At 39.9% G+C, this 25,485-nt stretch overlaps 1 long non-coding RNA gene across 2 annotated transcripts; it reads right to left on the bottom strand.

The window, feature by feature from the left end:
• Positions 1-595: 595 nt before the first annotated feature.
• LOC124867536 lies at positions 596-25,485 on the bottom strand. Of its 2 annotated transcripts, none has more exons than XR_007038090.1 (3): positions 25,153-25,485; positions 10,268-10,352; positions 596-1,373 (listed from the first exon to the last, which is right to left on the bottom strand). It is a non-coding gene; the product is annotated as an uncharacterized LOC124867536 (long non-coding RNA). The 2 variants fall into 2 exon arrangements; XR_007038089.1 differs by having other exon boundaries at positions 10,242-10,352.

Below are 25,485 nucleotides of genomic sequence, written 5' to 3' on the forward strand. Positions count from 1 at the left end.
TTTCAGCACGACCTGGCACCTGCTCACAGTGCCAAAACCACTGGTAAATGGTTTACTGACTATGGTATCACTGTGCTCAATTGGCCTGCCAACTCTCCTGACCTGAACCCCATAGAGAATCTGTGGGATATTGTGAAGAGAATGTTGAGAGACTCAAGACCCAACACTCTGAATGAGCTAAAGGCCGCTATCGAAGCATCCTGGGCCTCCATAAGACCTCAGCAGTGCCACAGGCTGATTGCCTCCATGCCACGCCGCATTGAAGCAGTCATTTCTGCCAAAGGATTCCCGACCAAGTATTGAGTGCATAACTGTACATGATTATTTGAAGGTTGACGTTTTTTGTATTAAAAACACTTTTCTTTTATTGATCGGATGAAATATGCTAATTTTGTGAGATAGGAATTTTGGGTTTTCATGAGCTGTATGCTACAATCATCCATATTAAGACAATAAAAGACCTGAAATATTTCAGTTAGTGTGCAATGAATCTAAAATATATAAATGTTAAATTTTCATCATTACATTATGGAAAATAATTAACTTTATCACAATATGCTAATATTTTGAGAAGGACCTGTACCTATCACTCACTCTTCACTGCTGCAACAGAAAAATATTTTTCATAAAGCTACTTAAAAACAAGCAAGTGGGTTTTCACACTCATCACCACCAACCAATCTTGCGTTGCTTTGGTTTGAAATGCTTTGGATAGCAGTTTTTGCTAAGTGTTAAAAACAGGATTGAACAATTGTGTGACTCTTGTATTGTTCATCTAATTGATTGCAGCATGTAGTGAACATCCATGCTGTGATCGATTGGTATAACTATCAGTACAATTATGGTACTAATCAACAAGTTTAAACCTATTCATTTACCAAACAATTATTTTTTTATGTATTTCTGACAGCATTGGTAACATTGTTATAATAAGTAGGATAATAGAAACTTTAGAAAAAAATAGGTTTTAAATTATATATTTTGACAATGGTTAGATTAAACCATGCTGTTTGGTTCAATTTACAGGGTTTAGTAACTTACTAAAACATCTCCATTTATTTCACTTCTAAGGTTACAATAAAACTTTTTTTCAGAATTCACGGTTGAATACATGTTCAAAGTTCATTGGATTTCTGGATGGGAAACTTTTATCTTCCTTGAGGGTCCCTGTCTAGACTGAAAAGAGAGAAGCTGGAAACATCTGTGAAAGAAAACACTTAAATGCAAGCACTAGTTGTGTAATTGCAAATATAGCTGTCCTGTCCTCTCATCCCATCCTTCTGTCCCTTCAGCTCTCCTCGGTGGTGGATACATGTGCTGCTCCAATCAATAAAATGGTTTTTATGGGGATCAAACTGCATCCTTTTTTTGTCCTGCATGGCAGATCAAGACAAATACATGCGGTCAGACAATGATGAAGCATTTTGTTACCCAACAAGGAGCAATTTAAAGTTGACCATGAATATCCCAACGAATTATTCTGACTGCAAGGTCTTTTCTATTTTTGACCCATATAGGTCAGATTTTGTCTAAGTGTGTGTTTGTGCTATGAGATTGCTAATCACGAGTTTGTCAAAAAGTCAAGAAATCCTCAGAAAGGTGGTAGGCTAACAGCTAGACCTATTTTAGCTGACTGTAACAATTTATAAGTAAAACTGAAATAGTTGGAATTCATGGATGTAACACTACGTATATTAGTGGATATTAACCATTAACATATGACTTGCGCAGGTGTCTTGCAGTCTGTCTGTTGCTCCCAATTCGAAAAACAAAAGGAAAAAAAAAAGTTTTGTGTTTGGGTCAAACTTTTCATCTTCTACACCTAAATGCAGAGTTCTATACTTCCAATAAGACAAGTAACTCTGTGCCAGTCATGTATTAATAGTTAAAATCACCAATTTTCTTTTGTAAGTTATGTGTAGGGAATTTTATACCCTCAGAGAACAAACATAGAATCTTTTTTCTTATTTTTGTTTTTTTCTTTGGTCTGTGGGGCTTGGGGATTTGTTATATTTGTTTGGCATTAACTGTCTTTGGTGAAAGTGTGGAAAGTTAATAACACTCGTGTTACATTGTATTCCCTAGATATTTACATTTTCATTTTGAGGATTTTAAAAACAGCCAAAATCAGTTAGTTAAAACGAGGGGTTGATCTGACTTAATGTCTCCAAGTCCTTTAAAGAACTCACAGCAATATGCCATCTGTTGTCTACAGGTCAGGGAGCCATTGATGTTAATAACCTTACTGACTTTCATTTCAAAACATCCAAACTTTCCCTTTAAATGCATAATATCTGAAAGTAGGCCGCCAAGTCAGATTCCTCTTAGTGCCCCAATCATCTTTGGGCCGGCCCTGTCAGTCATGCAGACCGAGGCTCACTTTCCACTCCTCTGATTGAATGTGCTTCTTTAATAAGTTAGGAAGCTCGTCCTCTTTATCCTAAATACTTCCCATTGGAGGGCAAGAAGGCAATTAGAAACAGTGAAAAACAACAGCAGGATGTCCCAGCAACATTCATCTTAGTCCTGCTGCTACAAAAGCCTACTGGCCTGGCGGTCTACCCCTGTTGGCTGTGAGGAGTTAAGGACAGATTTATCACTGTAAATATTTTGACTCCTTGACTTTGGAGATAACTCCCGCTTTTATGGGATCATATTTCCACTCGTTCTTTTTCTGCATTAGGTGCACACTGCACTTAAAACTCCACCATTTTATTATTTGCACCGACCCAATAAATATGATTTTATGGCGTCCATAAATCAAGCAAACAAAAACACACTCCGGACTGTTAATCTCACATATTCCACCATAAAGCAGCACCAATAAAGAAAGTGTTTTACACCAAATGTGCATCACTGAATACCTTAAGTAAATGTAATAAACGTGGCAAGTATGCTGAATAAATCTCCCTTGCCACATGTTGTTAATTTGATGCATTAGGCAATAATTTGGTATAAATAATTGTTTATTAGCGGACCATCTCATACTGAGGCCTAATGATATGCACTTAGCAAGTTTTGAGGAAGGCTCCAATCAGCAAACAACTTTCCAGCACAATGGCCAGTAATTACAAATATGAAAAGAAAGAAAATATTTGCCATCATTTTCAGAAGTCGAAACATTAAAGAGGAGGAATCAGTTGTTAAGGTTCTTCTTTTATGATAAAATTGACGTTTTTAGCCATCAAACATCTGAAACACAGAAGCTATTACAAAAGGTGACCTCACAGGGAAGCTGTCTTCAGTTTTTCTAAATTCTTTTATCATATTTTATCAAAGGAACCCACCGTGTGCTCGCCTTTGCTTTTGTTTAATGAAATGAAAAGCGAATGAAATCTGCCAACTATGATGTTTGCAAATGTATGCTAACAGTTCTACAGTCCTTTCTCCTCTATCTGTTCTCCTATTTATGAATTCACTTCATTTTATTCACTCACTCTCTTGATCAATAAGTAATTAATTTCCCTGGCTGAGGGAAAACAGGACCTATATTGTCTCCAACATCCACTTTGCTACAGACTTTCAATTTTTTCTTTTAGTTTTTGTTTGAAAACTTCACATCTAACTTAGAGCAAAAGAGTAAAACCCATAAACAGCATTACTCTGATTTATCTAAAAATTGAGAGATTGTTTCTCTGGGTTTTATTTGGTCTTGTTTTCTTATTTATTTATTATTTTTCTTTCTTCTCTAACTTTGAATCTCAAAGTAATATTTTGATTTGGTTTGGTTAGACTTTTGTCTCAGGTCTAAAACAGTGCTTACATGTTATATTCACTTGGGAAATGACAGTTACACTTTTTCCTCAGATTGTTTAGTTATGTTATTGCCTCGGTTTAACATTGTGATTTAAAATGGACCAAATAAAATCTGAAACCATAAAATGTTCATTCAGGTCTGTATCTATCATTTTGGCGAGCTTTTCTCCAGAGACATGCAGTGAAGCCTGTCTTCCAGGTCTATAACACTGCCATGACAGAAAGCATGCGGCCCTTTAAATGTTCAAATATTCCTCTGAGAAATCTCTTCCTGATTTCCTTTACGTAAACAAATGTGACTTAAAATACCCACATGTGTGGCGAAATAAGTCATCAGTCCTGCACCAGACAACAGCAGACATTATTTGTTCAGGAAGAACAACAATATAATACCAAATGTTATTCCTCCATATACATCAAAGTCAATGTTACAGTGGTTTTGTGTGTGTTTGCCCTTGTGACAATATATTTAGACTGAGAACAAGCGGTGAATGTGGGAGGAGAAAATATAGGTATACTTTTGCAAGATCCAGCAAAAGTTTTCCTGATTAACTTTCCAAAATTAAAGTCATTTTAAAGGTCACATACATTAGAATAATTCACAATGTTCTTTGCAATTAAATTTTAGTGCATGCTCTGCTTATTTGGACATCAGGAGTATGTAAAGAGTAAAATGTTCAACTAATGGAAATTTACTGTTTCCATTCTGGATTCTCCCTCACATACAGCTGCTTAGATCCTCCTTCTTGCAAGAAGAACACTTTTGCAGGACATTGATTTTTTTTTTCCTTAGTAAATTCCCAAAGCAAAATGTGCTTTTTTTTCAAAGTTTTTAGCTTGATGAAAATAACTGAAAAGACATCAAAAAAGTTTGTTGTGTTCGGACCACAGCCATGAGTACAAAATGAAAAGCCCAGTAAGAACTTTTCTGGAACTTTCAAAATAAATCGCATTAACCTACTTTCAGGACAGCCAGAAACAGTAACAGCGGACTTCCTGTGACGTCACTGTCCGAATAAAAACTCCGCTTTTGCAACAAACTGACCTCTTCCACGCAGGTCCCCAGAGGAACTGGATGGAGGGACACAGCGCGCTAATGTCTCTTTGCAGGCAAACAGACATAACTCTTCAAACTGGATCCAAGAGTGTCATACGATCATGCGATCATATGCATTAAGTTAAGTAGGAATGAATTGTTGTTTTTGTGTCCGGTATTTATTCATGAACGGAGTAATTAAGGTACAAGCGTTGCTTGACATTCTCTCTGAGGTCTACAAAAGCAAACTTTGTTCCAGAGAGTTCCCAGCAGAGACCCTGTCTCTACGACACCGAGTGGAGCAGTTTCTCCGGTCTAAAGGAAGGACAACAGGACCGCATCACCATGGTTACAGCAGAAACGTGCAGTTTGGTTGGCCAACAGAATGAGCCGCCCCACCCCACAGCTACGGAGGTTAGCTGCAAGTTAACCTTTTGTTCACAGTAGATGCTTCCTTCAACTTCGTCGCCCCAGACAACTTTTCCTCAGCACAGTTCACGTAAGAGGTTGTGTTTTGGGCAGAAAGAAGTAGTTTAGAATGAAATAATCTAAACATTTTTCGTTTTATGACATTTGGTTTTGTATATGTTGAAAACTCAGCCATCTTAGTGCTAGCAGATTATCTGTTCAGCACATGTGCTCAGTTTATGTGTTCTGTGTTTGTTTTTGTTTTTAAGTTAAAACTTTATTTAAAGGGTGATTTTAAACACAGAAGATCGGCCATAACGCACCATCCATGCTTATGCATTTTAACCCTTTCATTAATGGTATTTTAAAGGTATGTGTTTGATTCTGATGATAAGCTATAAGCTACTTTTGTTAGCTTTAACCGCTAACAGCTAAGAACACGTGCTTGCCTACTAAAATCATTTAGCCAAAAAGGTTGTTAGTTTTCAATCTAGAAAAATAATATTTCCCTTAATATTATTTTACTAAACTTGATAACTAAGTAAACACTATTAAGTCCCATTTCTCCAGAAAGATTTGGTTCTTATTCAAAACAATATTTCCTGAAATATTATTTTACCATTTCCTTAATAATATTTCTTTAAATATTATTTTAATAAATAAAGGCAGCTGATTAAACACCGTTGAGAATTAGTCATCCAGAAGTTTGGTTTTATTCAGCAAATCATTCTTTAAAATATTATTTTATTAAAATAATATTTTATCTGATCTTGCATTGTGAATAGTTGTCTAAAGGTATGCCAATTATTGCCTAAGTTGGTTCCAAGACTAACTTAACTTCATTTCCAGATTCTTCAAGATAATCTTTGGTTCTCAAACATAAACATTGCATGGTAATGTTGCATCACTCTTTTGGTCATGATTTTCAATCATCTTTAATCTACTTGTTTATATTGTACATAGTCCATTAGTCTTTGTTATTCTTTAATTCTGCTTGACAGTTAGTTGGATTGTTTTAGCATCGTAAAGAGTTTGTTGATTTAAATATGTTTGACTTTGAGTTGACTTATTTTTGTTAATAAATTCTTGTATTTTAAGAAATTGTGTGAATTCATTCAGTATGTGTGCAGAGTTGTGCTGTTCAATAATGTCAGAGCTTGGCTCATCCCTTTCATTTTTGTCCTAATACCACCACCTTACTGGGCTGGTATTCACAGGACGACGTTTAACAGACCGAAATATTATTTAATAAAATATTAAAGTATTAATATTAAATAATATATTCATAATCACAACAGTTGTTATGCATGATCTATAATTTAGATGGTGAGGTGAAATCTTTTACTATGAGAAATATGATGCTATTTTTCCTATTTTATGGATGAAAATATTTACATTTGTAAGCCCTGAAAATGTCGATTTTTAAGATCCAAAAGCCATGGCCTTTCACTCTCCTTTTACATTAGAGAAACAATCAGGATGCACCCAGGAATACCCGTGCAAAATCCGTACAGAAACGTCCCCAGCCGGAATGAAAACTTGGAATCTGACCTCTTTCACACCACCAAAACAGGCAGCTGAAATAAACTATTCATTTCATTTCTACCAAAAGATGTTAATTACCAGAGATCTTTAAGCAACTACAGGTTCTGGTTGATTCCCAGCCTTAAACTGAAGCAAAACTATGGGGTGGTGTTGTTTTTTTTATAACAAAAGTCATTCAGTCGGTACAATTTCGTTGGGGGCTGTTTAGATTTCCTGTTTTGCGTGTTTGGTGTTATGTGTTATAATTTTAGCAGCAGAATGGTTATTGCGGGTTAGTCCTAACCCTACCACTGTCTGGTTTATGCCTGAGTGACGCAGGTGTTTGTTTTCTTATTTACTGAAACTTTGTGGCACATTCAGAAAAGATAAATTAGGTGTTAAAGGGACAATAAAAGTTCTGTATAGGCTTTGGTGCGATATAAGCCCTGTGACTATACTTTCTTCATCGATGTGCGTGATCAGCACTTAAAACGAGCTGCACAGGAGAGTTGCTGCACTGAGATACATTTCTTAATTCACACGCTAACCCCACCATACACAGACAAAGCCCTTTGGCAGAAAACACACCAGCATCCAGCCCCTCTCCTTACCCTGGTCTCCTCCAATTCCTCCAGAATATCAAGATCCATATATTTGATGTGGCCCAAATGGATCATGAAGATGCATTACTTCCCATTCTTCAAGTGGAAGCGTTATTATGCCATGTTGTTGTTGTTGTTAGCACTGGTGTGTTGGTGTAGCGGTCACACTATTTTTCTTTTTTTCCAGGTGAACCGTGGCTGCGAGATTGGCCGGGGCAATAGAAAGAGAAATCACACCGGAGAGGAAGGGAAATCGGATCAGTGAGCACAATAAAGCAGCAGCTCCAAAGAAAATAACCTGGGAAAGCAAGCCACACGGCCACCTTCCTGAATGTGTGTGTATGCATTACTGAAATATATGTTTAAGGGAAGAAGGACTGTGATACATATAACTATAGGCTGTCGTTTTTGTTTGCTTACTCCCATGGCAAAATAGGGGACATACATCGTCTCTTATTGCTTAGAAAAGGGGGGAAATGGTGGTGTTAGGGTGGTGCTGCAATGCAATCTCAGTTGCCCTTGGGTGTGGTGTAGTTCTGGTCACTCTGGGAGTGCGCAGTGGGAGTCACATGGTTCAGATGGATCACATCAATTTGCTACAAAAACAATATACCCCTGCCTATTTCTCCCTCCTTCATATAGTCTTTGTTATTTCTTCATCTTTACTAAGCCATCAGTCCATCATCATAGTATAGAAGAACCCAGTTCACACTTCTTTCTTCAGTCTGCTTTTTCTTTCCTAAATTGATTCCTTACTAACTGTACAGGCTTTCCTTATACCTTTCTTATTAAAATCTTAGCCCACATGTGTACTTCATTTTCTAGATATTGTTTCGTTACTTTGAATTTACCTCACTTACCAAACTTTATCTTCTTTGCAACTGTTGTCTTCAAGTTAGTAGGTAAATAATTAGCAAGCATCAATCATCACCGACATCCACTGTCATGATGCAATGTACATTCAATTTAAATACTGAGCTTGTGTTGTCTTTGAATCTCACTAACTGTCCCTGCTGTGCGTTTTGAAATTCTTGAACTGCAGGCCACTACTGCCACCCTGTGGTAGTTTATGGAATATTGTCAAGAGTTGCACATGTAAAACTGATCCAAGGGAAACACCTTTTTGAACATATATGTTCACCGATTTTATTTGCTGTGTAATCTGCTGTTTTATTTTATAGTGAGCATAATTAATGTGACTCAAAATTCTATTAGTTTACATCTGAGCATTGTGACAATGTAACATATACCTGAATACCTTGGCTGTTAACATAGCAGTGATCTGGTGTTTCAGCCTGGTGAATAAGGAAAGACATTTATATCCCAGCTTAGTCCTTAGCTGATAAAACTTAACATCCCAGCAGTTTGAATGGATACTAGTGCACTGACTGTCCATATTCTTCCTTGATAAATATATACTTCTCTCAGGGAATGTCCTGGTTAAATAAACGTCCAATAAAATATTATTATTTTTTAACTATTACTATAGTGTTTTTATGGTAAGAATAAGCTATCATTAACTGAATGGTTGTTTAAAAGATTCTAAAGAATAATTACATATAATACTGATTGTTTTCACCATAAAGGATCAAGTTAATGTTAAAAAACAAAAACCATAAATTACAAAATTACGTCTATTTTATTTTCTACACATCTGAGAAAAGAGGAAGAAACCAATCTAATGTCCTCCTCAATTTTAAAGGAAAATAAACTTTCAGAACAAAATAACAAATTTAGATGAGACTATAGATGAGGTTTTGCCAGACCTCAAACTCTCTGTGCTCTTCTAATGATGCAGATGTGTTTAAAACAGATGAAGCCCCACATTATGGTGTTCAACTGATTGAAAAATAGCAAAAACTCAGACATGCAAAATCTTCAAAAATATGTTATATTGTTTTAAAGAATTTTATGTGGTCGAAACTGACTAAATATGGACTGGTGAAATGAAATCTGAGAAGCACAATTATCCAGCTTTTTTAACACTTCAGTACATCAGAAACTATTAATGAAATTAATAATTGGCTCAAGCGGAATGAAACAAAATTCACATTTATTCAAAATATGACAGTATCAGTAAGAATATTTTTGGAACCTCATGTTTTACTGCCAAGACTCAGAATTAAACTAAGAATCTTGGCTTATTTTCCATTTCTTCATCTAAGTGTCTTTGCTGTTTTCTTTAATAATGCATTAAAAAGAATAGTGCATTAAATAGTGCATCACAAGCTTAAATAATATTAAAATGGTTTGTAACAGGCTCTGCAGTCACCTGATCTCAATCTAGTAGAGATTCATTGGAATGCGGTAGAACAGGCCGACAAAGCTGGAACAGCTGTGACACTGTAATGTTAATATGGACCAAAATCTCTGAACAATGCATCGGACATCTCATTGAGACTGTGCCATGAAGATTAAAGGCAGTTTTGAAGACAGAAGGGATACTAGAAAAGTGTACCTAATAAAGTGGCTAGTAAGTGTATGTGCCCTGTGCATAAAGTCATGATAAAAAAAACTTTAATTGTAGAGTTGTACTTATTTTGTATGCATGGAGGGGAAGACTTTACAGAAACATTTTGACTTCACCTTTGTGTAATAATTAATGAAATGCTGAACTCTAAGATGTGCTCTTTTGTTGTTCCAACCTGTATAAGGCCTGTATAGTCAGCCAAACGAAATTAATTCAGTTACAGGTTCAGGCCCTTTTAAAGGCCTTATATACAAAATCCACACACCTGTAAAAGCTTGAAAACATCGCAAAATAATTTCAGCGACCCATTCAAATCCGAAACATTTAGAAATGTCTAATCCAACATCTTTTTGGGACTTATCTTATGGTGTCATTAACCATGTGATCTTATGTGTTAAAATCCTTTTTGAATGTGCTTTTTCATTCACAAGCAAACTACACCTACTTGATACTCCTTCCTTCCTTCCTTACTTCCTTTCTTCCTTCCTTCCTCTTCCTTCCTTCCTTCCTTCCTCTTCCTTCCTTCCTTCCTTTCTCCATGCCCTCAGCCTCTTAGCTGGAATAAAAATAACAGGCTGTGGAATAATAGCTTAAACTGAAGTATTACTTTAATACCTCGATAGAAATAACCTGGTTTGAACATTTTGAAAGAAGCAGCCTCCGTTGCCCGAGGCTACACTGTAATGTGTGATTGAAAGTCTCGGGGCTGTCACTTCAGATTAGAGAACAGTCTCGCTATGCCTGTGATGGAAAGGCAACAGGGGAAATAGGAGGTGGAAGGTATTACACTTCATAAAAATCACATGTGAATAGTGACTGGAAACAATAAAAAATGTCATTTTTTTGCTCAAGCTTGTTTTACGCCAATTGGGCCTGTGTTAAATTATGTTTATTTGTGTGTTTTTATAAAGCATATTAGAGCAAATTTCAATTGCTCCTTAGTCTGATACACCTTCAAAGGTCTGTTTAAGAGTTTAGACACAGTGGCAATTAGTTTGAATTTGGGTTGGTGTGCATAAAAATTTTAGCACTTATTTAACATATTCAACTTTTCTTAAAGATTTCAAAAGGATTTAATTTGTTCAGAAAATGTGCTAAACCAGTTGTTTAGTCTTAAAATTTTAATCTTTAAACTATTAATACAAAGCATTATTACTGTTTATGATTAATCAGAACTATTCATTATTGACTTTATTTTGTCTCTTCTATTTATCCATTTATCCACCTATCGATCAATAGTCTTCTGCATATGTGAGACCACATCAAGGGGGAAAAAGGAGGCCAGACGGGATGAATAGTCCCTCCAGGGAGTTCTGGGTCTTCCATGGGGACTCCATGGAAGTGCCTGTAAAAACCCCCAGGGGTGATCCAGGGGCATATATATAGATAGATATACAGGGGTTGGACAATGAAACTGAAACACCTGGTTTTAGACCACAATAATTTATTAGTATGGTGTAGGGCCTCCTTTTGCGGCCAATACAGCGTCAATTCGTCTTGGGAATGACATATACAAGTCCTGCACAGTGGTCAGAGGGATTTTAAGCCATTCTTCTTGCAGGATAGTGGCCAGGTCACTACGTGATACTGGTGGAGGAAAACGTTTCCTGACTCGCTCCTCCAAAACACCCCAAAGTGGCTCAATAATATTTAGATCTGGTGACTGTGCAGGCCATGGGAGATGTTCAACTTCACTTTCATGTTCATCAAACCAATCTTTCACCAGTCTTGCTGTGTGTATTGGTGCATTGTCATCCTGATACACGGCACCGCCTTCAGGATACAATGTTTGAACCATTGGATGCACATGGTCCTCAAGAATGGTTTGGTAGTCCTTGCCCATCTAGCACAAGTATTGGGCCAAGGGAATGCCATGATATGACAGCCCAAACCATCACTGATCCACCCCCATGCTTCACTCTGGGCATGCAACAGTCTGGATGGTACGCTTCTTTGGGGCTTCTCCACACCGTAACTCTCCCGGATGTGGGGAAAACAGTAAAGGTGGACTCATCAGAGAACAATACATGTTTCACATTGTCCACAGCCCAAGATTTGCGCTCCTTGCACCATTGAAACCGAAGTTTGGCATTGGCATGATTGACCAAAGGTTTGGCTATAGCAGCCCGGCCGTGTATATTGACCCTGTGGAGCTCCCGACGGACAGTTCTGGTGGAAACAGGAGAGTTGAGGTGCACATTTAATTCTGCTGTAATTTGGGCAGCCGTGGTTTTATGTTTTTTGGATACAATCCAGGTTAGCACCCGAACATCCCTTTCAGACAGCTTCCTCTTGCGTCCACAGTTAATCCTGTTGGATGTGGTTCGTCCTTCTTGGTGATATGCTGACATTACCCTGGATACCGTGGCTCTTGATACATCACAAAGACTTGCTGTCTTGGTCACAGATGCGCCAGCAAGACGTGCACCAACAATTTGTCCTCTTTTGAACTCTGGTATGTCACCCATAATGTTGTGTGCATTTCAATATTTTGAGCAAAACTGTGCTCTTACCCTGCTAATTGAACCTTCACACTCTGCTCTTACTGGTACAATGTACAATCAATGAAGACTGGCTACCAGGCTGGTCCAATTTAGCCATGAAACCTCCCACACTAAAATGACAGGTGTTTCAGTTTCATTGTCCAACCCCTGTACAGGTCCTTCTCAAAATATTAGCATATTGTGATAAAGTTCATTATTTTCCATAATGTCATGATGTAAATTTAACATTCATATATTTTAGATTCATTGCACACTAACTGAAATATTTCAGGTCTTTTATTGTCTTAATACGGATGATTGTGGCGTACAGCTCATGAAAACCCAAAATTCCTATCTCACAAAATTAGCATATTTCATCCGACCAATAAAATAAAATTGTTTTTAATACAAAAAACATCAACCTTCAAATAATCATGTACAGTTATGCACTCAATACTTGGTTGGGAATCCTTTGGGAGAAATGACTGCTTCAATGCGGCGTGGCATGGAGGCAATCAGCCTGTGGCACTGCTGAGGTCTTATGGAGGCCCAGGATGCTTCGATAGCGGCCTTTAGCTCATCCAGAGTGTTGGGTCTTGAGTCTCTCAACGTTCTCTTCACAAAATCCCACAGATTCTCTATGGGGTTCAGGTCAGGAGAGTTGGCAGGCCAATTGAGCACAGTGATACCATGGTCAGTAAACCATTTACCAGTGGTTTTGGCACTGTGAGCAGGTGCCAGGTCGTGCTGAAAAATGAAATCTTCATCTCCATAAAGCTTTTCAGCAGATGGAAGCATGAAGTGCTCCAAAATCTCCTGATAGCTAGCTGCATTGACCCTGCCCTTGATAAAACAAAGTGGACCAACACCAGCAGCTGACACGGCACCCCAGACCATCACTGACTGTGGGTACTTGACACTGGACTTCTGGCATTTTGGCATTTCCTTCTCCCCAGTCTTCCTCCAGACTCTGGCACCTTGATTTCCGAATGACATGCAGAATTTGCTTTCATCTGAAAAAAGTACTTTGGACCACTGAGCAACAGTCCAGTGCTGCTTCTCTGTAGCCCAGGTCAGGCGCTTCTGCCACTGTTTCTGGTTCAAAAGTGGCTTGACCTGGGGAATGCGGCACCTGTAGCCCATTTCCTGCACACGCCTGTGCACGGTGGCTCTGGATGTTTCTACTCCAGACTCAGTCCACTGCTTCCGCAGGTCCCCCAAGGTCTGGAATCGGCCCTTCTCCACAATCTTCCTCAGGGTCCGGTCACCTCTTCTCGTTGTGCAGCGTTTTCTGCCACACTTTTTCCTTCCCACAGACTTCCCACTGAGGTGCCTTGATACAGCACTCTGGGAACAGCCTATTCATTCAGAAATTTCTTTCTGTGTCTTAGCCTCTTGCTTAAGGGTGTCAATAGTGGCCTTCTGGACAGCAGTCAGGTCGGCAATCTTACCCATGATTGGGGTTTTGAGTGATGAACCAGGCTGGGAGTTTTAAAGGCCTCAGGAATCTTTTGCAGGTGTTTAGAGTTAACTCGTTGATTCAGATGATTAGGTTCATAGCTCGTTTAGAGACCCTTTTAATTATATGCTAATTTTGTGAGATAGGAATTTTGGGTTTTCATGAGCTGTATGCCAAAATCATCCGTATTAAGACAATAAAAGACCTGAAATATTTCAGTTAGTGTGCAATGAATCTAAAATAAATGAATGTTAAATTTTCATCATGACATTATGGAAAATAATGAACTTTATCACAATATGCTAATATTTTGAGAAGGACCTGTACACAGTACAGACCAAAAGTTTGGACACACCTTCTCATTCAAAGAGTTGTCCTTATTTTCATGACTATGAATATTGTAGCTTCACACTGAAGGCATCAAAACTATGAAAAAACACATGCGGAATTATATACAGAACAAAAAAGTGTGAAACAACTGAAAATATGTCTTATATTCTAGGTTCTTCAAAGTAGCCACCTTTTGCTTTGATTACTGCTCCTCACACTCTTGGCATTCTGTTGATGAGCTTCAAGAGGTAGTCACCTGAAATGGTTTTCCAACAGTCTTGAAGGAGTTCCCAGAGATGCTTAGCACTTGTTGGCCCTTTTGCCTTCACTTTGCGGTCCAGCTCACCCCAAACCATCTCGATTGGGTTCAGGTCCGGTGACTGTGGAGGCCAGGTCATCTGGCGCAGCACCCCATCACTCTCCTTCTTGGTCAAATAGCCCTTACACAGCCTGGAGGTGTGTTTGGGGTCATTGTCCTGTTGAAAAATAAATTATGGTCCAACTAATCGCAAACCGGATGGAATAGCATGCTGCTGCAAAATGCTGTGCGCAACAGAGCAGACACCACCAAGACCCGTACTGTTAGGTTGAGTATATATACATTAATTTTCACTAATTATCACTCACATGCATTTCTTCCCTATTCTAACAGTCATATGCAGATGTAATTCAGTGTCTGGAACATTCTGTCGCTATTCTAACCGTCACATGCAAATGTGACCCAGTGTCTGGCTGTACTCAATTGTTATCTTGGTGTGTGTGCAGCTGGTCTTGCAATAACCGAAGGCAGTACCAACTGTCCCTGTTTCCACTCCCCAACTGAAACTTGTAAATGTCACACACCCATCTGATATGTCTGTACACTCTATTGTATAAATAAACGGAGCTGAGGTAATCACACTTGTGTGTGGTTGCCCTCGCAGCAAGAAAATTAAAGAGTCTCTATCTCACTTTCTGTTGTTCAACTGTGGTTTGACTTGATCAACTCATTCCACCTGACATTAACTTGGTCCTTCGAGCCGGAGAACTTAAAACTAAAACCAGTTTTATTTTTAACAGTGACTGGCCGGGGCCCTGAGGACATCGCCTGACACCGAGAGGAGCAACACCGAAAGTATGTCAACAGCTGGACGGGCAGGACAAAGTCCTGGAACGTGAATTCGTGCGCTCGACGCCAGGTGGTGCCTAAGGGGTCCTGATCATCACATTCGTAATTTTTGACACAGAGGTGAGACGTTTGGTTATATTTTGCCGTAATGAAATAGGAAGACGTCAGGTTAAAATTTTGCCGTAATGAAATAGGATAAAAATGTAATATTAAGTGGTATTTACATCTAAAAAAGGGTTTAAAATATAAACTAGGTTAGAGTTGGCCGCAATCAACCGTGTATGAATGAACTGTGTATGACTGGAGGACTAAGTATTTTACAAGAATCCTAGAAAGATTCTACTGGTCCTGTGTTTTTTGTTTTGCCTGAAAAGAAGGACGTACTGACGATTAAGGAGATAAAGGACGGGTTTCTAACACCGCTGCGTGATTAGCCGCAGTAGAAGGCCGTGTTGGTGTCCTTTCCTTAATCTCATGCCAGTGAACTTCTAATCAAGACACACATATGTATATACATTTTCAAATAAAAACAAAAAGAAAATGGGGAATAACTTAGAAGGAGATGTGAAGTTTATGGAAAGTTATGTGAAGGGGGCCGGAAAAATATGTAAATTGTGGTATAAAAAAATACGGATTTTCAGGTAACTTAATTACCACTGAAATCCTAAAACTACACGGGGATCTTAAACTGGAGATTATGCATTCAAAAGATCCAGAGACAGTAAAAACCTTGCCAGATTATAATTTCAAAGGGGACCTCTCAGTCCCTGAGTGCACACAGTTGATAAACAGATTAAAACAAAAAGATGAATTAAAAAAACAGCAAGAGCAGCCTTTAACTGACATAGCCATAATACTGAGGCCTTAAGAAAAGTACAGAAAAAAACCTTTCAGCTTAACTGAAAACAAAAAAGGGGGCGGACCGCCACCCATCCCAGTTTAGAATACAAAGGTAGCCCCAAATTATAAAGACTAAGAGGTGATTTCAGAGGACGTGGTAAAGGAAGTTAAAAGAAGAGGTGACATTGTGGACAACATGGAAACTGGGCTCAAAAACTGTCCAACTGGACAACCCAGTGAACAATGACTAGAGAAGGGAGAACAGAATGTTGTTAAATCAGAATCAGAATCAGAATCAGAATCAGAAAAGCTTTATTGCCAAGTACGTTTTTGGACATACAAGGAATTTGTTTTGGCGTAGTCGGTGCAATACAGTACAAATTAAACAGTACAAACATATCTACAATATAATATAAATATAAGTGCACAGTTTTAAGTGAGTGAGAGTAAATATAGAGCAGTATAAGATGCAAGAGCAATACAACAGTGCAGGTGATCATTGTGCAAGTAAAGCAGTGCAAGTAAGCAGGAGTCCAAGCTGAGCGTTAATGTAACGCATAGAGTTACAGGTTACAGGTGTCCTGTCAGCAAAAAAAGGGGGGGTGTGGGGGAAAGGGGGAATGTCAGGGTGGTTTCCGGGCTTTGTTAACCAGGCTGGTGGCAGATGGGAAAAAACTGTTCTTGTGGCGTGAGGTTTTGGTCTGGATGGACCGCAGCCTCCTGCCAGAGGGGAGAGTCTCAAAGAGTCTGTGACCGGGGTGGGAGGGATCAGCCAGAATCTTCCCTGCCCGCTTCAGGGTCCTGGAGGTGTACAGTTCCTGGAGCGACAGTAGACTGCAGCCAATCACCTTCTCAGCAGACCGAATGACACGCTGCAGCCTGCCCTTATCCTTGGCTGTAGCAGCGGCGTACCAGATGGTGATGGAGGAGGTGAGGATGGACTCAATGATGGCTGTGTAGAAGTGCACCATCATAGTCTTTGGCAGGTTGAATTTCTTCAGCTGCCGCAGGAAGAACATCCTCTGCTGGGCTTTCTTGATGAGGGAGCTGATGTTTGGCTCCCACTTGAGATCCTGGGAGATGATGGTTCCCAGGAAGCGGAAAGATTCCACAGTGTCAATTGTGGAGTCACAGAGGGTGATGGGGGCAGGTGGGGCTGGGTTCTGCCTGAAGTTCACAACCATCTCCACTGTCTTTAGAGCGTTGAGCTCAAGGCTGTTCTGGCTGCACCAGTCCAACAGATGGTCCACTTCCCATCTGTACGCGGACTCGTCACCATCAGAGATGAGTCCGATCAGGGTGGTGTCGTCCGCAAACTTCAGAAGCTTGACAGACTGGTGACTGGAGGTGCAGCTGTTGGTGTACAGGGAGAAGAGCAGAGGAGAGAGAACACAGCCTTGGGGGGAACCGGTGCTGATGGTCAGGGAGTCAGAGACGTGCTTCCCCAGCCTCACGCGCTGCTTCCTGTCAGACAGGAAGTCAGTGATCCACCTGCAGGTGGAGTCGGGCACACTCAGCTGGGAGAGCTTCTCCTGGAGCAGAGCTGGGACGATGGTGTTGAAGGCAGAGCTGAAATCCACAAACAGGATCCTGGCATAGGTTCCTGTGGAGTCCAGGTGCCGGAGGATGAAGTGAAGGGCTAGGTTGACTGCATCATCTACAGACCTGTTGGCTCTGTAGGCAAACTGCAGGGGGTCCAGGAGGGGGTCGGTGATGTCTTTTAGGTGTGAGAGCACAAGGCGCTCAAAGGACTTCATCACCACAGAGGTCAGGGCGACGGGTCTGAAGTCATTAAGCCCTGTGGTCCTTGGCTTCTTGGGAACAGGGATGATGGTGGAGGACTTGAAGCAGGCTGGCACATGACATGTCTCCAGTGAGGTGTTAAAAATGTCTGTGAAGACTGGAGACAGCTGATCAGCGCAGTGCTTCAGGCTGGCTGGTGAGACAGAATCCGGACCAGCAGCTTTCCGGGGGTTCTGTCTCCTGAAGAGTTTGTTGACGTCCCTCTCCTGGATGGAAAGAGCCGTCCTCGGCGTGGGTAGGGGGCTGGTGGGGGTTGGAGGTGCCAAGGCCCCTCTTGAGGTTGGGGAGGTGGGGGTGGTGGATTGTGGCTGCAGCTGTTGGGGGGCGTCGTGGGAGATGGTTGCAGGACTGTCCCTTTGTCTTTCAAAGCGGCAGTAGAACTCGTTCAGGTCGTTGGCGAGGCGTCGGTCGTTGATGGAGTGGGGGGCTTTCGGCTTGTAGTTGGTGATTTGCTTGAGCCCTTTCCAGACAGACGCAGAGTCGTTGGCTGAGAACTGGATTTGGAGCTTCTCAGAGTACAGTCGTTTGGCCTCTTTCACTGCCTTGCCAAACTTGTACTTTGCCTCTCTGTATATGTCTTTGTCCCCACTCCTGAAGGCCTTTTCCTTATCCAGTCTTAACCTTCTGAGTTTAGCTGTGAACCAGGGTTTGTCGTTGTTGTAACTCACCCTGGTGCATGATGGTACACAGCTGTCCTCACAGAAGCTGATGTAGGATGTAAAGAAGTAATCTGAGAGTAAAAGATTTTGTAGGCAAGCATTAGTGAGAAACAGGTGCTTTAAAAATCATTCTATGGTGTTATAATACCAACAATATAATGATAAAATGCAAAAGATTCATTTTACAGGGAAATAATTCCATATTTGGCTCAGATTGTGTGCATTCTTGATTTTTCCTCTTTGAGAGAAGTTAAATTTCAGCTCTGTGAAACGACTTTGACAAAGAGATGCAGCTGCCTGAAAACAAAGATAAAACTTCTGCACAAAAGGCAGAAGCCTGTCTCTGCTGAGAGATGAAGATTGTAACTCTACCCTGCATGTGTCAAACTCAAGGTCCGCGGGCCAAAACCGGACCCCAGAAGTTTAGTGATTCTCTAGAAGTAGAGCCTTTTAATATGGTGATTGTGTGCTTGAATGTTATCTTGTCAATGAATAAGCAGTTTTGTTTACATTCTGCCACAATCTGCCTTTTGAAAATGTTTTGAATCTTGCTCTTTATGTATAAAAAAAAGAAAAATTGGCTAAAGTCTGCAGACATAAAATAAACTTGGATTGAAGCTCTAACTAAGTTTATTTAATCTGAGATCCTCTCCAAATGCAACAGTATATGTCAGTCTACATGAGATACTAACAACTTCACCTACTGGTATAATATAAAGATCTGATTGAATATGTGAAACAAACAATGATGAAAGTTTTTCAACAGGTGATGCTCATCCAGGAGGAAGACAGTGTTCCTAGGAAATGCAGCTCATTCATTAACAATCAATTTTTCTCCTATAGGTGGAAGTTTTGCTGACTAATCATAGCCTGGATCTATGAAACATTATGTGCACAGAACAAATGACCAAGGTTCTGACTGACCTATGAACCTCACTGACCTGACAATGATAACATGACACCCAACAGACAACACCTTTAAGGTGGACCCCACTAAGACCACCTTATTGATTCTTGGTGTATAAAAAAGAATTGAAGCGTTCAAAACAGACCTTGTGGAAACAAAAGGGGTTATGAGGAAACGATGTGCATTTTAAGAATAATAGAAGTCAAATTATGTTCAAATTTTTGCAAATAAAATTACTCTGACAGAGAAATAAGTAAGTAGTGTGTGAATGTGTGTGAATGGGAATGACTGATTACATTGTAATACATCTTTGAGGGACTTTAAAAGCGCTAATAAAGGTCTGATGTTCTGATGATCATTGCCAAACTTATATCTTGATAGGGTTTCCAGAATCTTTTCCAAAATCCTATAAAGATAGTAATAGTTCTACCTAACATAAGAAAGCTTATAGACCCGTCTTCAATTTTTTACAATCCTTTTACAAACAGAGTAATCAAACTTTTATGTGGCCAATGTCTGTCCATTTTGTCTGTCTGTTTTTGTGAAATAAATGTCTGTTTCATGTTATGTAAAAATTAGAGTATATGTGCACAATAATTAAAGACTACAAGGGCAAGTCTGATCCTCAACATACCATAATAATATTAGGTCAGTTCTCTATGGTAAAACAAAAAGATTTTAACAGATGTTTAGACTTTTTCCAGTCAGGTTCAAAATGATCGAATTAGACTCAAACTTAACACAAGATGAAATGAACCTTAACAGAATTACTGGACTGGACTGAAATAGAGAAAACTTGAGTTAATTGAAACAAACTTTAGTTACTTGAACTAAATACAAAGCTGACTGAAACTGTATGTTGTATCTATAAAACTGGGTAAGACAAACTAAGATTATAAGATATAATATGCCCTTCATTTTTTGTGTTCATCAGTGAGTGAGTTTTTTATTTTTTAATAAGAACTAAACCAAGCACTATTTAAAATAATAGCAACTGCCAAAAAATAGTAATCTCATTTTTAAATGTAATAAGGACTTACTTTATAAAAAAAAAAATAAAGTCCCTATTAAAATAAAATATGATAAAAAAGAATAATAAGAATAATAGATACATCTAAACAAAGATAGATTACAAGAGAACGTTCACAGCCATTATAATCTTACTGATGAAAACCATAAAAATTGTTATGGAACCAGATGATTAAAAGACAGCAGCTTTATCATGGCCAAACAGAAACATTTGTGGGAAAGATTTAACATTATCTATCATGACACCATACAGGTCTTATTAACATGTTAAACTCCCATAATATGTATGGAAAGAAACCCCAACCAATCACAATACAACATTTGTATGTGAATCCAGCCACAGAAATGTCTGCAGCATCTGTAATACTATCAGAAAAACAGTTACAAATGTTTAGAGGCCATACTCCCCACCTGTCACTAACCAAGTTCCCACAAGTACAATGGAAGCCAGAGGAAACAACTTTGCAGATGTTTCCGCTAAAGCAGCATCGAAACTTCCCCTCACACTCAGCATGTCTGACCTACTATTTATAGACGCAGACGTGCTGGAAGACTCACAGCAATCTGCCCCAGCAACAGAAGTGAAGACTTGGCTCTCTAGGGGAGCAGTACTGATAGAAGGAATCTATAGAATAGATCACAAACATGTTCTACCAAATATTTATACAAAACAGCTGCCATAGTGCCCCATGAAAAAAAAAAAAAACAACATGTGTCAAGAAGGGGAAATATGGAACATCTAGTAAATCATCAATTCTATACTATACATTTTTCTGACTATGCAAAAAACTTTTGTAGATCATGCATTATCTGCTGCAAACATAACTTACAGGGCTACATGAGACCCAAAAGGGGACAGTTCCCAGCAGCAGCACATCCATTTCATACCATACACATGGATTTCATTGAACTTTCATGGTCACAGGGAAAGAAATACTGTCTAGTGGTCATAGATGCCTTTTCCAAATGGGTTGAAATATACCCAGCAAAACACTGTGACGCTCTTACAGTAGCAAAAAATCTAGTAGCACATTTCTTCAATACTTATGGCATTCCTCAAATCATCAGATCAGATAATGGAACACACTTTGTGAACAATGTAATAGAACTGTGCTCTAAAGCTTTGGGGTTCCAGTTAAAAAATAATTGTTCATACCACTCTCAAAGTGCAGGCCTGGTGGAGAGGACAAATGGTACTATAAAAAACAGATTAAGAAAAACTGTGGAGGAAACAGGGAGACCATGGCCAGAATGCCTTTCCCTGGTTAAGTTATGGATGAGGATAACACTTAATCAGACTGGCCTCACTCCTTTTGAAATAGTACATGGGAGATCCTTTCCACTGCCATCAGAAATGAATGACAGAAAAAGCACAAAGGGAAACCTCATTAGCTGAATGGATGAATAAAATGTTACAAACAAAAGAAACACAGTTATCCAGTAGTCTGCCAGTAAACTCTGCTCCTATCCCACAGAATAACCTGAGACCTGGAGACCTGGTCCTGATCAAAACACTCCAAAGGAAAGATTGGAGCACCCCACGCTGGGAAGGACCATGTCAGGTTCTCCTGACCACACCCACAGCATTAAAGATTGCAGAAAGACCATCCTGGATCCATAAAAGCCACTGCAAACCAGTTATACCTTAACAGGAGCCAACTCAACCGACGGGGTAGCAGCTACAAAGGGGCTGGTGACCCATAGGGTCCAGCATCTCAAACCCGGTGAAAAAAACAACTGACCTGCACCCAACTTAGCATGGCTCTCTGTAATATGTGGACAGGACTGATCAGCCTGAGCCTGATTCTGGCAGTAGGACTCTTTTTCTGTTTGAAGCAGGATCCAAAGGATGCAGCGCCGCACCGGAAAGAAAAGATGGACACCAGACAGATCACACCTCAGGCCCCTGGGAAAGGGAGACAGAGGACATCCCTTTCTGCAGAACTACTGGTATCGTATGTATGACACCGCTAAATCTCAGAATAAAACGGATTGTTATGTATGCTCTGTAATGCCTGTACACTCTCAGGGTCCTACAATATATGTAAAAGCTATGAATTATTCACAAGCAAATTGTGCCACTTCTTTCAGAAAATAACGATATGCATCTCGCCAATATTTCATTATCCCAGGACAGTTTCCACAGGAAAACCAGACTCTAAATTATACGTGTAACCCTCATAACTGCACCTGTGACTCTGAGTTTTGGAATGCTTTAAATATCACTGAAGAGGACAAGGTCCCACCTTTTAATGCACACTTAAATGGTATAAAACAACACGCTCATTGTTATAACAAAAGTAAAGGGAATAACTATTTATCTAGGCACAAGTACAAATTGTAAAACAACATTTCAGATCACTGACATGTTTCACAATGGCACTTACTGGGTACAGGGTGTAACTTGGTTATGTGGGAACAATGGCTACTTCGTTCTGCCCCCCAACTGGTACGGTATCTGTGCACCAGTTTTTACATCAGATCACACCATAGTAATTACTAGGTGTAGCGCTTTCTTGTATCTAAAGCTAGATTTAGCGCTCTGGGTTCTACTGATTTAAGGTCACACCCCAAGAACTGGTTTTACTACACCTCCCATGAACCAACAGGTACTGAGTTGTCATAAATAATTAAACTTAGTAAACTGCCTATGTCTGACCCATAAATAACGATGCTTTATAAGTTTAAAGTATTTATTTCCCAAACTTCGAAATGAAAATTAAAGTAAACCACATGAGAACTAGTGGAATATACCATCACACTGTAGTGTAACCGACCTTATGTTGGACTGAATGCTTATAAATCAAAACAGGTACCATCTGTTTGCAGACATCTTTAACCTCTCCAATACCCCAACAGAAAACGCAAATAAATATACAACAAACTTTGTCAACCACCTGGGTTATACAGGTCCTTCTCAAAATATTAGCAAATTGTGATGAAGTTCATTATTTTCCATAATGTCATGATTAAAATTTAACATTCATATATTTTAGATTCATTGCACACTAACTGAAATATTTCAGGTCTTTTATTGTCTTTATACAGATGATTTTGGCATACAGCTCATTAAAACCCAAAATTCCTATCTCACAAAATTAGCATATCATTAAAAGGGTCTCTAAACGAGCTATGAACCTAATCATCTGAATCAACGAGTTAACTCTAAACACCTGCAAAAGATTCCTGAGGCCTTTAAAACTCCCAACCTGGTTCATCACTCAAAACCCCAATCATGGGTAAGACTGCTGACCTGACTGCTGTCCAGAAGGCCACTATTGACACCCTCAAGCAAGAGGGTAAGACACAGAAAGAAATTTCTGAAGGAATAGGCTGTTCCCAGAGTGCTGTATCAAGGCACCTCAGTGGGAAGTCTGTGGGAAGGAAAAAGTGTGGCAGAAAACGCTGCACAACGAGAAGAGGTGACCGGACCCTGAGGAAGATTGTGGAGAAGGGCCGATTCCAGACCTTGGGGGACCTGCGGAAGCAGTGGACTGAGTCTGGAGTAGAAACATCCAGAGCCACCGTGCACAGGCGTGTGCAGGAAATGGACTACAGGTGCCGCATTCCCCAGGTCAAGTCACTTTTGAACCAGGAACAGCGGCAGAAGCGCCTGACCTGGGCTACAGAGAAGCAGCACTGGACTGTTGCTCAGTGGTCCAAAGTACTTTTTTCGGATGAAAGCAAATTCTGCATGTCATTCGGAAATCAAGGTGCCAGAGTCCGGGGGAAGACTGGGGAGAAGGAAATGCCAAAATGCCAGAAGTCCAGTGTCAAGTACCCACAGTCAGTGATGGTCTGGGGTGCCGTGTCAGCTGCTGGTGTTGGTCCACTGTGTTTTATCAAGGGCAGGGTCAATGCAGCTAGCTATCAGGAGATTTTTGAGCACTTCATGCTTCCATCTGCTGAAAAGCTTTATGGAGATGAAGATTTCATTTTTCAGCACGACCTGGCACCTGCTCACAGTGCCAAAACCACTGGTAAATGGTTTACTGACCATGGTATCACTGTGCTCAATTGGCCTGCCAACTCTCCTGACCTGAACCCCATAGAGAATCTGTGGGATATTGTGAAGAGAACGTTGAGAGACTCAAGACCCAACACTCTGGATGAGCTAAAGGCCGCTATCGAAGCATCCTGAGCCTCCATAAGACCTCAGCAGTGCCACAGGCTGATTGCCTCCATGCCACGCAGCATTGAAGCAGTCAATTCTGCAAAAGGATTCCCGACCAAGTATTGAGTGCATAACTGTACATGATTATTTGAAGGTTGACGTTTTTTGTATTAAAAACACTTTTCTTTTATTGGTCGGATGAAATATGCTAATTTTGTGAGATAGGAATTTTGGGTTTTCATGAGCTGTATGCCAAAATCATCCGTATTAAGACAATAAAAGACCTGAAGTATTTCAGTTAGTGTGCAATGAATCTAAAATATATGAATGTTAAATTTTCATCATGACATTATGGAAAATAATGAACTTTATCACAATATGCTAATATTTTGAGAAGGACCTGTAGATAGGGACTTTCCCGCTCGTTTAAGTGCTTATTGAGCTCTAAATGAACTTATTTTGAACAGTCCCGAACACATAAGAGTCCTTTAGTCTTAATTCAATACACAGAAATTACAGGATAATTTTAATTAGTGGGCCCACAAAAAAAACATATAAAACAAATAGAAGCCGGCAATATAGTCCATGAACCCCCGGTGCAGGCCTGTTACTGACGACACTCACCCTTGGTCCTCAATCCACAGTGACGGATTTATATAAGGTCCTGACAAATCAGCACGCCCGGTAACCCGCAGTTAATCCCCGCCTTTCTCAGTAAAGCAGGAGGACACTGCGGCCAAATCCAAACAGCGGGCCCAGCGCGGGTGCAACTAGTCTTCCCTTATCCACAGGCTCCGGTGCAGACCTCCAGCATCCAGCACACCGCCCGCTTCTTCCTCGATCCGTCCACTGTTCCTCGGCGCTAGTGCACAGTTCAGTTGTTGCACTTTTTCTGTTGGTTTCCCTGGCTTTTCCCCAAACCGGCTCACCAAAAGTTCCGGCAAACTCCACCCAGAC

The sequence above is a fragment of the Girardinichthys multiradiatus genome, chromosome 4 (assembly GCF_021462225.1).
Source record: "Girardinichthys multiradiatus isolate DD_20200921_A chromosome 4, DD_fGirMul_XY1, whole genome shotgun sequence".
In the NCBI taxonomy this organism is placed as follows: Eukaryota; Metazoa; Chordata; class Actinopteri; order Cyprinodontiformes; family Goodeidae; genus Girardinichthys; species Girardinichthys multiradiatus.